This window comes from Choloepus didactylus, chromosome 20 (assembly GCF_015220235.1).
Source record: "Choloepus didactylus isolate mChoDid1 chromosome 20, mChoDid1.pri, whole genome shotgun sequence".
NCBI lineage: Eukaryota > Metazoa > Chordata > Mammalia > Pilosa > Megalonychidae > Choloepus > Choloepus didactylus.
Genome location: NC_051326.1, coordinates 59,074,526 through 59,088,468, shown reverse-complemented (window position 1 = coordinate 59,088,468; position 13,943 = coordinate 59,074,526).

Genomic DNA, 13,943 nt, shown 5'->3' with positions numbered 1-13,943 from the left:
CGATACAGCTACTAGAGCTAATAAACAAATTTAGCAAAGTAGCGGGATACAAGATTAATGCACATAAGTCAGTAATGTTTCTATATGCTAGAAATGAACAAACTGAAGAGACACTCAAGAAAAAGATACCATTTTCAATAGCAACTAAAAAAATCAAGTACCTAGGAATAAACTTAACCAAAGATGTAAAAGACTGTGCCAGTTTGAATGTATTGTGTCCCCCAAATGCCATTATCTTTGTGGTCTTGTGGGACAGATGTTTTGGTGCTGGTTAGATTTGCTTGGAATGTGCCTCACCCAGCTGTGGGTGGTGACTTCGGTGGGATACTCCTATGGAGGTGTGACTCCACCCATTCGGGGTGGGCCTTGATCAGTGGAGCCATATAAAACATGCTGACTCAAAGAGACTGAACGCAGTGCAGCTGTGAGTGATGTTATTTGAAGAGGAGCAAGCTTGCTAGAGAGGAATGTCCTGGGAGAAGCCATTTTGAAACCAGAACTTTGGAGCAGATGCCAGCCATGTGCCTTCCCAGCTAACAGAGGTTTTCCGGACACTATTTGCCATCCTCCAGTGAAGGTACCCGATTACTGATGTGTTACTTTGGATACTTTATGGCCTTAAGACTGTAACTGTATAGCCAAATAAACCCCCTTTTTATAAAAGCCAATCCATCTCTGGTGTTTTGCATTCTGCAGCATTAGCAAACTAGAACAAAGACCTATACAAAGAAAACTTCATAACTCTACTAAAAGAAATAGAAGGGGACCTTAAAAGATGGAAAAATATTCCATGTTCATGGATAGGAAGGCTAAATGTCATTAAGATGTCAATTCTACCCAAACTCATCTACAGATTCAATGCAATCCCAATCAAAATTCCAACAACCTACTTTGCAGACTTGGAAAAGCTAGTTATCATATTTATTTGGAAAGGGAAGATGCCTCGAATTGCTAAACACTCTAAAACAGAAAAATGAAGTGGGAGGACTTACACTCCCTGACTTTGAAGCTTATTATAAAGCCACAGTTGCCAAAACAGCATGGTACTGGCACAAAGATAGACATATAGATCAATGGAATCGAATTGAGAATTCAGAGACAGACCCTCAGATCTATGGCCGACTGATCTTTGGTAAGGCCCCCAAAGTCACTGAACTGAGTCATAATGGTCTTTTCAACAAATGGGGCTGGGAGAGTTGGATATCCATATCCAAAAGAATGAAAGAGGACCCCTACCTCACCCCCTACACAAAAATTAACTCAAAATGGACCAAAGATCTCAATATAAAAGAAAGTACCATAAAACTCCTAGAAGATAATGTAGGAAAACATCTTTAAGACCTTGTATTAGGCGGCCACTTCCTAGACTTTGCACCCAAAGCACAAGCAACAAAAGAAAAAATAGATAAATGGGAACTCCTCAAGCTTAGAAGTTTCTGCACCTCAAAGGAATTTCTCAAAAAGGTAAAGAGGCAGCCAACTCAATGGGAAAAAATTTTTGGAAACCATGTATCTGACAAAAGACTGATATCTTGCATATATAAAGAAATCCTACAACTCAATGACAATAGTACAGACAGCCCAATTATAAAATGGGCAAAAGATATGAAAAGACAGTTCTCTGAAGAGGAAATACAAATGGCCAAGAAACACATGAAAAAATGTTCAGCTTCACTAGCTATTAGAGAGATGCAAATTAAGACCACAATGAGATACCATCTAACACCGATTAGAATGGCTGCCATTAAACAAACAGGAAACTACAAATGCTGGAGGGGATGTGGAGAAATTGGAACTCTTATTCATTGTTGGTGGGACTGTATAATGGTTCAGCCACTCTGGAAGTCAGTCTGGCAGTTCCTTAGAAAACTAGATATAGAGCTACCATTCGATCCAGCGATTGCACTTCTCGGTATATACCCGGAAGATCGGAAAGCAGTGACAAGAACAGATATGTGCACGCCAATGTTCATAGCAGCATTATTCACAATTGCCAAGAGATGGAAACAACCCAAATGTCCTTCAACAGATGAGTGGATAAATAAAATGTGGTATATACACACGATGGAATACTACGCGGCAGTAAGAAGGAACGATGTCATGAAACATATGACAACATGGATGAACCTTGAAGACATAATGCTGAGCGAAATAAGCCAGGCACAAAAAGAGAAATATTATATGCTACCACTAATGTGAACTTTGAAAAATGTAAAACAAATGGTTTATAATGTAGAATGTAGGGGAACTAGCAATAGAGAGCAATTAAGGAAGGGGGAACAATAATCCAAGAAGAACAGATAAGCTATTTAACGTTCTGGGGATGCCCAGGAATGACTATGGTCTGTTAATTTCTGATGGATATAGTAGGAACAAGTTCACAGAAATGTTGCTATATTAGGTAACTTTCTTGGGGTAAAGTAGGAACATGTTGGAAGTTAAGCAGTTATCTTAGGTTAGTTGTCTTTTTCTTACTCCCTTGTTATGGTCTCTTTGAAATGTTCTTTTATTGTATGTTTGTTTTCTTTTTAACTTTTTTTCATACAGTTGATTTTAAAAAAGAAGGGAAAGTTAAAAAAAAAAAAAAAAAGAAAAGAAAAACAAGGAAAAAAAGATGTAGTGCCCCCTTGAGGAGCCTGTGGAGAATGCAGGGGTATTGGCCTACCCCACCTCCATGGTTGCTAACATGACCACAGACATAGGGGACTGGTGGTTTGATGGGTTGAGCCCTCTACCACAGGTTTTACCCTTGGGAAGACGGTTGCTGCAAAGGAGAGGCTAGGCCTCCCTATAATTGTGCCTAAGAGCCTCCTCCCGAATGCCTCTTTGTTGCTCAGTTGTGGCCCTCTCTCTCTACCTAAGCCAACTTGAAAGGTGAAATCACTGCCCTCCCCCCTACGTGGGATCAGACGCCCAGGGGAGTGAATCTCCCTGGTAACGTGGAATATGACTCCCGGGGAGGAATGTAGACCCGGCATCGTGGGACGGAGAACATCATCTTGACCAAAAGGGGGATGTGAAAGGAAATGAAATAAGCTTCAGTAGCAGAGAGATTCCAAAAGGAGCCGAGAGGTCACTCTGGTGGGCACTGTTACGCACACTTTAGAGAACCCTTTTTAAGTTCTAAAGAATTGGGGTAGCTGGTGGTGGATACCTGAAACTATCAAACTACAACCCAGAACCCATGAATCTCGAAGACAGTTGTATAAAAATGTAGCTTATGAGGGGTGACTATGGGATTGGGAAAGCCATAAGGACCACACTCCACTTTGTCTGGTTTATGGATGGATGAGTAGAAAAATAGGGGAAGGAAGGAAACAGACAAAGGTACCCAGTGTTCTTTTTTACTGCAATTGCTCTTTTTCACTCTAATTATTATTCTTGTTATTTTTGTGTGTGTGCTAATGAAGGTGTCAGGGATTGATTTAGGTGATGAATGTACAACTATGTAATGGTACTGTAAACAATCGAAAGTATGATTTGTTTTGTATGACTGCGTAGTATGTGAATATATCTCAATAAAATGACGATAAAAAAAAAAAGACCATTTGCTGTATGGCTTGTTTATATGAAATGCAAGACTAGGCAGAACTATTTATGATGATAAAGTCAGAACAGTTATCAGGGGAAATGGGGACACTGACGGGGAAGATGCCAAAGGGAGCCCTCTGGGCTGCTGGTAAAATTCTATGTCCTGATCAGGGCAGGTACATGGGTGTGTACATTTGTAAAAATTAATTAAGCCATACATTTAAGATTTAAGAATGGAAGTAAATGCAACAGCATGTTAGCAGTAGTTTTTCCTTTTTAATTGCCATGCTAAGAATTCCACTGTATGTATATAGCACAATCTATTAATTCTACTACTGATGAACATTTGGACTGTTTTCAACTGGGGCTATTATGAATAAAGTTGCTCTAAACCTTCATATACACGTTTTCTTGTGGTCACATGCACCCATCTCTCTTAGGGATATATTTCATAGCAGAATTGCTAGGTCATAGGGTAGGTAATTGTTTAGTTTGGTATATATTAAGCATAAAATTTTGAGGTTTAAAAATAATACAGATCAAAAAAATAATACAGCTCATATTATGCATTAAGTTTTGTGGTCTGCTTTTTCACTTAACATTATAATAAAATTATGTTTTTATTTAAACCTTTATTTGTGATAACTATAGATTCATATGTAGTTGTAAGAAATAATACAGAAAGATCTCATGTACCTTTTACCCAGTTTCAATAATATGTGGAGACTTCCATACCCCACTTTCAATAATGGGTAGAACAAGCAGGCAGAAGACAGACAAAGAAATAGAAGATTTGAACTACACTATGAACCAACTAGACCTAACAGACATCTGTAAAACACTCTATCAGGAGGAGCTAAGATGGTGGCATAGAGTGGAGTGGAAGACTGTTAGTCCCCCCCAGGAACAATTCATAAATGACCAAAAAACTAGTAAATAACCTGGAATAACTGCGGGGAGAGAAACGTGGCTGTCCACTCATCATCCACCAACCTGAATCAGGAGGAGTGCCCAAGATCACAGCATAAAATCTGTAAGTAAAAACTGCAGACCCGCGCTGAGAGCCGAGAGCTGAGAGCTGAGAGCCCCTCCCTCACAGAAGACTTGCGGTGCTAGAGAGCAGCACTCTCTCAGCCCAGCTCCGACTGGGGTTTTAATGTTAACTGCTCAATACAGACAGCGAATCCTCAACAAGCAGACAGAGGCTTTTGGTGACGACTGACCTTGGGAGAGTCAGGGGACATATCTGTCTCAGGACGGGGAGCCCAGAGGATCGGGTGCTATTCTGGCTGATGGGTGAACCTGGGAACTTTTCTGTCCCTTTCTCTCTCTGTAGAGAAAACCTCAGCCATTTTCAGCCCACAGCTCTTTGCAGTAAAGACAGCCTCCGCCATTTTAAAATCAAAACACTTTGATCAGCAGAGTCAGAGAAACAAAGAACTTATTGATATGCAGATGACATCTCTGGAGGGGGCATAGCTTCCCAAGAGGAAAGAGAGGGGCCCAGCTCTACTTCTTGCTTTTCCAGAACCAGACCTCAAAGCCTGGGGGAGGAGAGCCACAGGCCACACCCTTGTACACCAGCCAGTGACAGGCTGACAGGTGCGTCTGCCGGGCAGAAAAGCACAGGTGTATCAATCCTCTAAGAAAAACCATCAGGGAAACCAGATACTGAATATTTCCTCCTTCTGTGACCTGAGCCTGTTCTCGTCTGGGAAAACCTGATTGGGGTGGCCTAGGAGGTCAGATGCCTAGACAACAGAAAACTACACCGTACACTAAGAAAAATGAAGCTATGGTCCAGTCAAAGGAACAAACCTATACTTCAACTGAGATACAGGAATTTGAACAACTAATGTTAAATCAATTCAAAAAGTTTAGAGAATATTTCACAAAAGAGATAGAGGCTGTAAAGAAAACACTGGGCATACATAAGGCAGAAATCAAAAGTTCAAAAAAACAACTAGTAGAATCATGGAAATGAAAGGCACAACACAAGAGACAAAAGACACAATGGAAACATACAACAGCAGATCTCGAGAGGCAGAAGAAAGCACTCAAGAACTGGAGAACAAAACACCTGAAAGCCTACACGCAAAGGAGCAGATGGAGAAAAGAATGAAAAAAATATGAGCAATGTCTCCAGGAACTTAAGGAAGAAACAAAGTACAAGAAGGTATGTATCATTGGTGTCCCAGAAGGAGAAGAGAAGGGAAAAGGGGCAGAGGCAATAATAGAGGAAATAATCAATGAAAATTTCCCTTCACTTATGAAAGACATAAAATTACAGATACAAGAAGTGCAGCATACTCCAAAAAGAATAGATCTGAATAGGCCTACGCCAAGACACTTAATAATCAGATTATCAAATGTCAAAGACAAAGAGAGAAACCTGAAAGCAGCAAGAGAAAAGCAATCACAGTGGAAATTAGGAAATTCTTTGAGATGAATGAAAACAAAACCATAACATACCAAAACTTATAAGATGAAGCAAAAGCTGTGCTTAGACAGAAATTTGTAGCTCTAAAAGCCTTTACTTAAAAAAAAGAAAGATCTCAAATCAATAATCTAAACTTCCAGCTTAAAAGAACCAGAAGAAAGAAAACCAAACAAAACCCAAGACAAGCAGAAGGAAGTGTTAAAATGAAATTCAGGAGGCCATTAGACTGGGGCGACTGGCCTTGGCCAATCCCACCAACAAACCCAAGTAGCAGGATTGCAGCTTGAGAGAAGCTGCCTTTCCATGATGCCTGCTGTTGGGAATGGAAAACTAACACCAGTCAGTCAGAAATAGACACCATAAGAAGGGGCTTTCCACTATGAAACGGCCTAAGCAAGGCAATGCAGCTTAGATATACAATCAGAACTTTTCCTCATTGGTTTCCACATTTGCCCTATGTTCTATTTTGCTAATGCTGCCAGAATGCAAAACACCAGAGATGGATTGGCTTTTACAAAGGGGGTTTATTTGGTTACAAAGTTACAGTCTTAAGGCCATAAAGTGTCCAAGGTAAGTCATCAACAGTTGAGTACCTTCACTGGAGGATGGCCAATGGTGTCCAGAAAACCTCTGTTAGCTGGGAAGGCACATGGCTGCCATCTGCTCCAGAGTTCTGGTTTCAAAATGGCTTTCTCCCGGGACATTCCTCTCTAGGTTGCAATTCCTCAAAAATGTCACTCTTAGTTGCTCTTGGGGCATTTTTCCTCTCTTAGCTTCTCCAGAGCAAAAGTCTGCTTTCAATGGCGATCTTCAAACTGTCTCTCATCTGCAGGTCCTTTCTTCTCAGCTCCTGTACATTCTTCAAAGTGTCCCTCTTGGCTGTAGCAAGCTTGTTCCTTCTGTTTGAGCTTATATAGTGCTCCAGTAAATCAATCAAGGCCCATGCCGAGTGAGTGGGGCCACACCTCCATGGAAACCATCCAATGAAAGATCTTGCCCACAGCTGAGTGATTACATTTTGATGGAAACATCCAACCAAAAGTCTCCAACCCAATCAACACCAATATGTTTCCTGCCCACACAAGACTGCATCAAAGATAATGGCATTTTAAGGGACATAATACATCCAAACCAGCACACCCTATATAAACCTTCTCTTTCCACTCCCTCAGTGGAGTTCCTTACATCTTTCGGTTTGACACTGCCCAATTAGGGAATCATTTGTTGCCTGAATAAGCTTTGACAAAATTCCAAATTGCCACAGTTTATCTTTTACAGAAGGAAATAATAAAGTTTAAATTAGAAAATAACAGAATAGAAAATATAAAAACAATAGAGAAAATCAACAAAACCAAATGTTAGTTCTTTGAAAAGATCAACAAAATTTACAAGTCTTTAGCTATCCTAAACAAGAAAAAAAGGAAAGACTCAAATTACTAAAGGTGGAAATGAGAGAGGGGACATTACTACTGACCTTATAGAAATAAAAAGGAGTATAAGAAAATATTATGAACAACTGTATGTCATAAAATTAGGTAACCTAGATGAAATGGATGAATTCTTATAAAGACAAAAATTACCAAAACTCAAAAATAAATAGAAAATCTGAGTAGACTACAACAAGTAAAGAGATTGAATTAGTAATAAAGAAACTTCCCACAAAGGAAAGCCCAAGATCACACGGCTTCACTGGTGAATTCCACCAAACATTTAAAGAATGATTAACATACAATCCTTCACAAACTCCTCCAAATAGTGGAAGAGGAGGAAACACTTCCTATTCATTTTGTAACACCAGTATTACCCTGATACCAAAACCAGACAAAAAACATCACAAGGAAAGGAAACTAAAGACCAGTGTTGCCGTGGTGGATTGAGTTGTGGACCCCAGTTTGGATATGCTCTTGGTCTTGGCCCACATTCTGGTGGGAGTGGATCCATTGTAAACAAACTCTCTTGAAAATTTACTTATATTAAGGTATTCTTAACTAAATCAAGTTGGGCTTTAGTTCAGTTTACTGAAGTTCTTTATAAGCAGAATGAAATTCAAAAATAGAGAGAGAAAGCCACAGGGAAGAAGTCAACAGAATCCAGAGGGGAAAAAAGACATTGCCATGTGCTTTGCCATATGACAGGAAAGCCAAGGACTAAGGATCACCAACAGCCAGACCCAGAACGCCACAGTCTTAGGAAGAAAGCATCACCTGGCTGATGCCTCAATTTTGGAGGCTAGAAGGATCAGTGTGGTAATGGATTAGAGTTGGAGACATTAGAAAGACCTCTTGTTTAACTTAATATATATACAGATGTTTACACATAGAAAAATGTATACTTGTGTATAGATACATTGGTGGTATACATATATATATATATATTTCTTTGCTCTGTCTTCTAAGAGAGATGAAAAGACAGGACACTCTAGTAGCACCTATGCCAAGATATTTGTTTCTAATATACTCCAGTAAAATGAACCAGTGCTACTTGTAGAAATGACTGATTCTAAGATTGTAGCAGAATATATACAAGATGAGTCTGGAGCATCTTGTGGTGCCAGAAAGTTAGAAAGCACTCAAAAAACAAACACTTCCCCCACAATTATGGAGGTATGTTAAAGTGGCACAGGAACCAAATGAAAGAGCTCCCAGTAGCCAATTTGAGCAACAAAATGAAGTAGTATTGGATTATAACACAGAATATAAAATAAATATCCACTAATCCATCTGATTATTCTGGTTTGCTAAATCTGCTAAAAATGCAAAACACCAGAAATGGAATGGCTTTTACAATGGGGATTTATTAGTTCACAAATTTACAGTTTCAAGGCCATGAAAATGTCCAAGTTAAAGCATCAAGAGGTAGATACCTTCCCTGAGGAAAAGGCCGATGGTGTCCGGAACCCCTCTGTCAGCTGGGAAGGCACAAGGATGGTGTCTGCTAGTCCTTTGCTCCTGGGTTGCATTGCTTTCAGCTTCTGATTCCAGTGGCTTTCTCCTTAAGCGTCTGTGGGTTCTCACTTAGCTTCTCCAGGGCAAACTCTGTGCTTCCTCTCTTAGCTTAGCATCTCCCAGCGTCTGGGTCTGTGTTGTCTCTGAGCTCTCTCTCTCTCTTCCTGAGCTCTCATAAGGACTGCAATAAACTAATTAAGACCCACCTTGAATGGCGAGGTCACATCTCCATGGAAATAATCTAATCAAAAGGTCCCACCCACAATAAAGTCTGCCCCCACATGATTGGATTAAAAGAACATAGGCTTTTTATGAGATACATAAAAGATTAAAACCAGCATAGATAGATAGATAGATAGATAGATATAGATATAGATAGATAGATGGATAGATAGGTAGATAGATAGATAGATAGATGAAATGATAGGTTGATGGATAGACAGAATGATACAGCAAATATCATAACATGTTGAAATTGGTGGTTCTGGATATCTGGGGGGTAAGGGTATGTTGAAATCTCTATATGGGGGTTGTATTATTTTTGTAACTGTCCTATAAGTTTGAAAGCATTTCAAAATAAACGGTAAGAAAAACAACCCAAAATGAGATGTCACCACACACCCACCAGGATGTCTATAATCGGAGACAAAAAACAAGTGTTAGTGAGGACATGGAGAAACTGGAACCCTCATATGCTCCTGGTGGGAATGTAAAATGGTGCAGCCACTGTGGGAAACAGCCTGGCAGTTCCTCCTCAAGTAGTTAAACACATGACCCAGTAATTCCACTCCCAGTTATATACCCAAGAGAAATGAAAGCCTATGTCCACGCAGAAACATGTGCATGAAAGTTCATGTCAGCATTATTCACAACAACCAAAAAGTGGGAACAAACCAAATGTCCATCCACCGAGGAATGGATAAACAAAATGTAATATATCCATATAATAGAATATTAGTCAGGCATGAAAAGGAATGAAGTTGTGATATACGCCACAACACGGATGAACCTTGAAGGCATTCGGCTAAGTGAAAAAAGCCAGACACAGAAGGCACATGTTCCATGGCTCCGTTTTTATGAAATATCCAGAATAGGCAAATCCGTAGAGACAGAAAGTAGATCAGGTTGCCAGGGATGGGGTAATGGGGAGGGACCAATAATGGGTACTGGGTTTCTTTGTGTGGTGATAAAAATGTTCTGAAATTACATAGTGGTGATGGTTACACCACCTTATGAATACTAAAATCCATTGAATTGTACCATTTTAAATGGTGAATTCTATGGTATGTGAATGATATCTCAATAAAACCTAATACTAATGGTGTATATTAAAGTTGGGATGGAGACCTTCTTAGCTGTGATGGGTCCTTCCCATTTGAGTGGAGACATTCTCAAACTATTTGGTAATGGGTGTGGTGGTGGGGGGCTCCCTGAGCCCCAGGCAGATGGAGCAGGCCTGAGTGGGCCAGGAGAACTTCAGGAGGCCCGAGGCTCTGGGTGCTTTGAGAAGGTGAAACGTGGCACCAGGACCAGAGTGGTGGTGACCTCATGCCTTTATCTTGTCAGAGAGTGAAAGGGATGGAGAACAGAACCTGGCCCCAGCAGTGCCTACCCTTGGCACAGGGCCACCCCGGAAGTTTCCCCCATACTCAACCCCCCAGGCTTGCTGCAAAAGGCAACTTTTGACCCAAACCACATATGCTGGTATGGTGAGCTGTCACAGAGGTGACGACATGATGCTCTTCCCCCAGGTGACTGACTGCCCCAGGGTTGGGTGGCCTGGATGAGCTGTCTTTCCCTGTGCTTCCCTCCTAGACACAACTGCCTTGGCCTTCCTGGCCAGGGACTTCTGAAGAGCTGGCCTGTGCTTCTGGCCAGATGTGCCCAGTGCCCCATGGTCAGACTCGCTTGGCAGCCAGTCTTTCCTGAGGTCCAGTTCATCCCTCAGCAGCTGCTGCAGTGACCTCTCTCCCAGACCCCTCCACCTGGGCTCGGGTCAGGGTTCAGCCAGCCCCAAATGGCAGCAGAGTGCAGGGCCTCTGGGCCTCCGAAGGGTAACGTCAACTTGTCCAGAGCCACTTCACACCCTGCTGCTTCCTCTCCACTCCCGACCCTTGCCCACCCTCAGAAAGCCGCCTGGCCCTGGCTTCCAGTCTGGAAATCCAGGCTGGGGAAGTCACTAGTGTCCCCTTGACCACTCCCTTCCAATCCCGAGGGAGCTGGAGGGAAAGCAGCAGGTCAGCCGGGGCCTCTGAGGAAGCAGCTGGTTCAGACCGAGGGAACAGTCAGGCTGGCTTCTATCGAGCTGAACACTCCTGCTTTGAGGACTGATTCAAAAAGAATAAAAATGAAGAAAAACGGAGTCAGCTATCCAGAGTGGATTAGAAACCGAAAAGGGGGCTGCTGTCTCCAGACAACCCATATCAAGCATCTCCTGGGTGCCAGGCACGGCGCTAGGCTCTGGGGACAGTGGGAAGGTGGCGGGCTCTGTCCCTGACTCTGTGACGGGGAACAAGCAATTGAGCCTCCGTGAGCCTCAGTTTGCTTCTGTGCAAAATGGAGGTGATGACGTCTCCCCTGCAGTGCCCTGCTTCACCGTACAGCATCGCTTCGAGAGTCCATGGCACAGCTGATGTGTGAGCAACCTTAGGATGGATTTCTCCGCTCCCTTGGTTTCTCCTCCAGGGACCGTCTTGATCCTTGGGGACACCCTTGCCCTATGGAGCCACAGCTCCCCGGCCTGCGTGGCCTGCACAGTGTTTGCTCACTCTTATCACAGCCGGCCACACAAACAGAGATGAAGTGGCTCTGTGTGGGTGCCCGGTAACTGAGCCATCCCTGCCAGCTGCCAGGCTAGCCTGGTGTTCCATCTGCAGTGACAGGGCGAGGAGCCTACCGCCACATCTGGCTCAGTGGAAACTGAGAGGGTTAGACTGAGGGAAAATCCAGTTTGCTGGAAGTTGGGGAAATGCAGACCTCAGGAGAAGGTGCACTGCAGCAAGAAGGGCTGGCTGGCCTCTGGCCCCAGGAGGACTGGCAAGGGCTGTGGGGCCCCGGTCCCTGCAGGGCTGAGCTCCAGCTCTGTGCAAACAGGCCACTCACAGAGCCCTTCTTGGAAGGAGAGTCACCCCTCGGCACTAAGGAGGGACGGGGAGCCAGGGCAGGCAGCCTGCTTACTCCCCAGAGAAGCACTGTTTGACCTTGGGTTTAGATGGGCAGAATCAGGAATGGAGGGCAGGCTGGGTCCTTGCATGCCCTTAGCCTGTGGTCAAGTGCTGCAGACCTATAAAAGAGAGAATTTTGTTCATGTGGGGAAAATTGTAAAGATCTATATTTATTCCAATGTTAACCACACTCCTCCTTTAAGGTGGCTCACAAGAGCAGTCTGGGTGATAAACTCCCAGGTGAATTTTAAGCATTTGAGACTAGAAGGAATCATGCTTCACCCCAAGGAGAGACCTTGCAAACAAGTGGGTGGGCTGTTACCATTAGGAATTTTCTCATCCAATAGGTCCATGGCCAGTGGTGGTTGGACTTGACATATGGTAAGACACAAAGAAAGAAAAATAATCTTCAAAAGTAATAGAGCAAAAAACAACTATTTTACATTTATTTTATTTTTTTTTTAAAATCATTTCGTGTTTTCCTAAAAATTAAGCAAATGTGTGCATTTTTTTTCCCAGTAGGGCAAAGTAACTAGGTCATGGAACGAATGAAGAGATAATCATGATGAAACTGTGCAACTTGCTGTATGACCTTGGGTGATTTCTGAACACACAGGCTGGTGTGCACTTGGGTGTGAAATGATTTCCCTGGGCTTTGGACTTAATTTTCTATAAAGAGTAACAGAAAAATCATGACTTGAAAGGCATAGAGGTCAAAAGTAAAATCCACTTAGAGCACTGAAATTATCGTCCTTCAAGTACACACACTTCAGTTGAACCTGAGCTCCAGGGGTACATCAGATGGGAACACTGATAAAAATTCCAGGGAAAGAAAGTCAAAGTTTTTTTCTCGATCACTGAGAGAGAACGCACCCACTGAATTCATTACCCTCCTATGAAGCTGTTTTACTAGCTTTCCTCAGCATTTCATAACTTGGAAGAGAGACGGGTAGACTTCCTCTTCAGCAGCAACATACAAGAGAATGACTGTTCAAGAGAGAAGAGCTGGGATTCAGCAAGTCCAGTGATCTTTTAGGGGCTGCTATCTATTCATTCATGTCACAAACATTTGATGGTGTGATTGATTCATTCATTCTTTCAATGAAAGTTTATTGACCACTTTATCAATCAGGAAATAAATGGCACACCCAAAATAGGATAATTCAAGAAGGGATTATGTATAATGGGGAACATAAAGGGTAAGGGTTGTAACTTCCAGCAAGCAGCAGCTAAGCCCTGAGGGAGTAAGGAAGTGGCTGCTGCACGCGGAGGGAGAGCTGTGTCCAGGACGCCCACCTGAGAGGTCCAGGGAGCCCCAGGAGAGCAGGCACTGTGACGGAGATGCTTGCTTGCGTGACTTGCAGGTGGAGCTAGGGAATCAACACCCTGACCTCATGCTCTTCCTTTCCTCAGATCTCCTGCCAAACCCACACAGATTGATGTGGTCCACGAGGGTCAGCCTCTTGGGGAGGAGGGTGGGGTGGAAAGGATGGAGAGTGGATCTGGAGGAGCCAATAGAAGAAATTCAGCACAAGTGTCCACAAGGTGCCAGGCACTTTCCTAGGTATTTGGGACTCATCAGTAGATAAGTCAGACAAAACCCTTCTTCGCTTGAAGGTACCTTCTAGCGAGGGGAAGCAAACAATAAACAGTGTGTATAATAATTAAGTAAATTATATAACAGATTAGAAACTAAGTGCTATTGTTTTAGCTTGCAGGCTGCTACAACAAACACCACACTGTGGGTTGGCTTAAACAATGAGAATTTATTGTCTTCTGGTTTCAGAGGCTGGAAGGCTTGTTTTTCTTTCAGGTAGTGTTCTAGTTTGCTAATGCTGCTGGAATGCAAAACACCAGAGATGG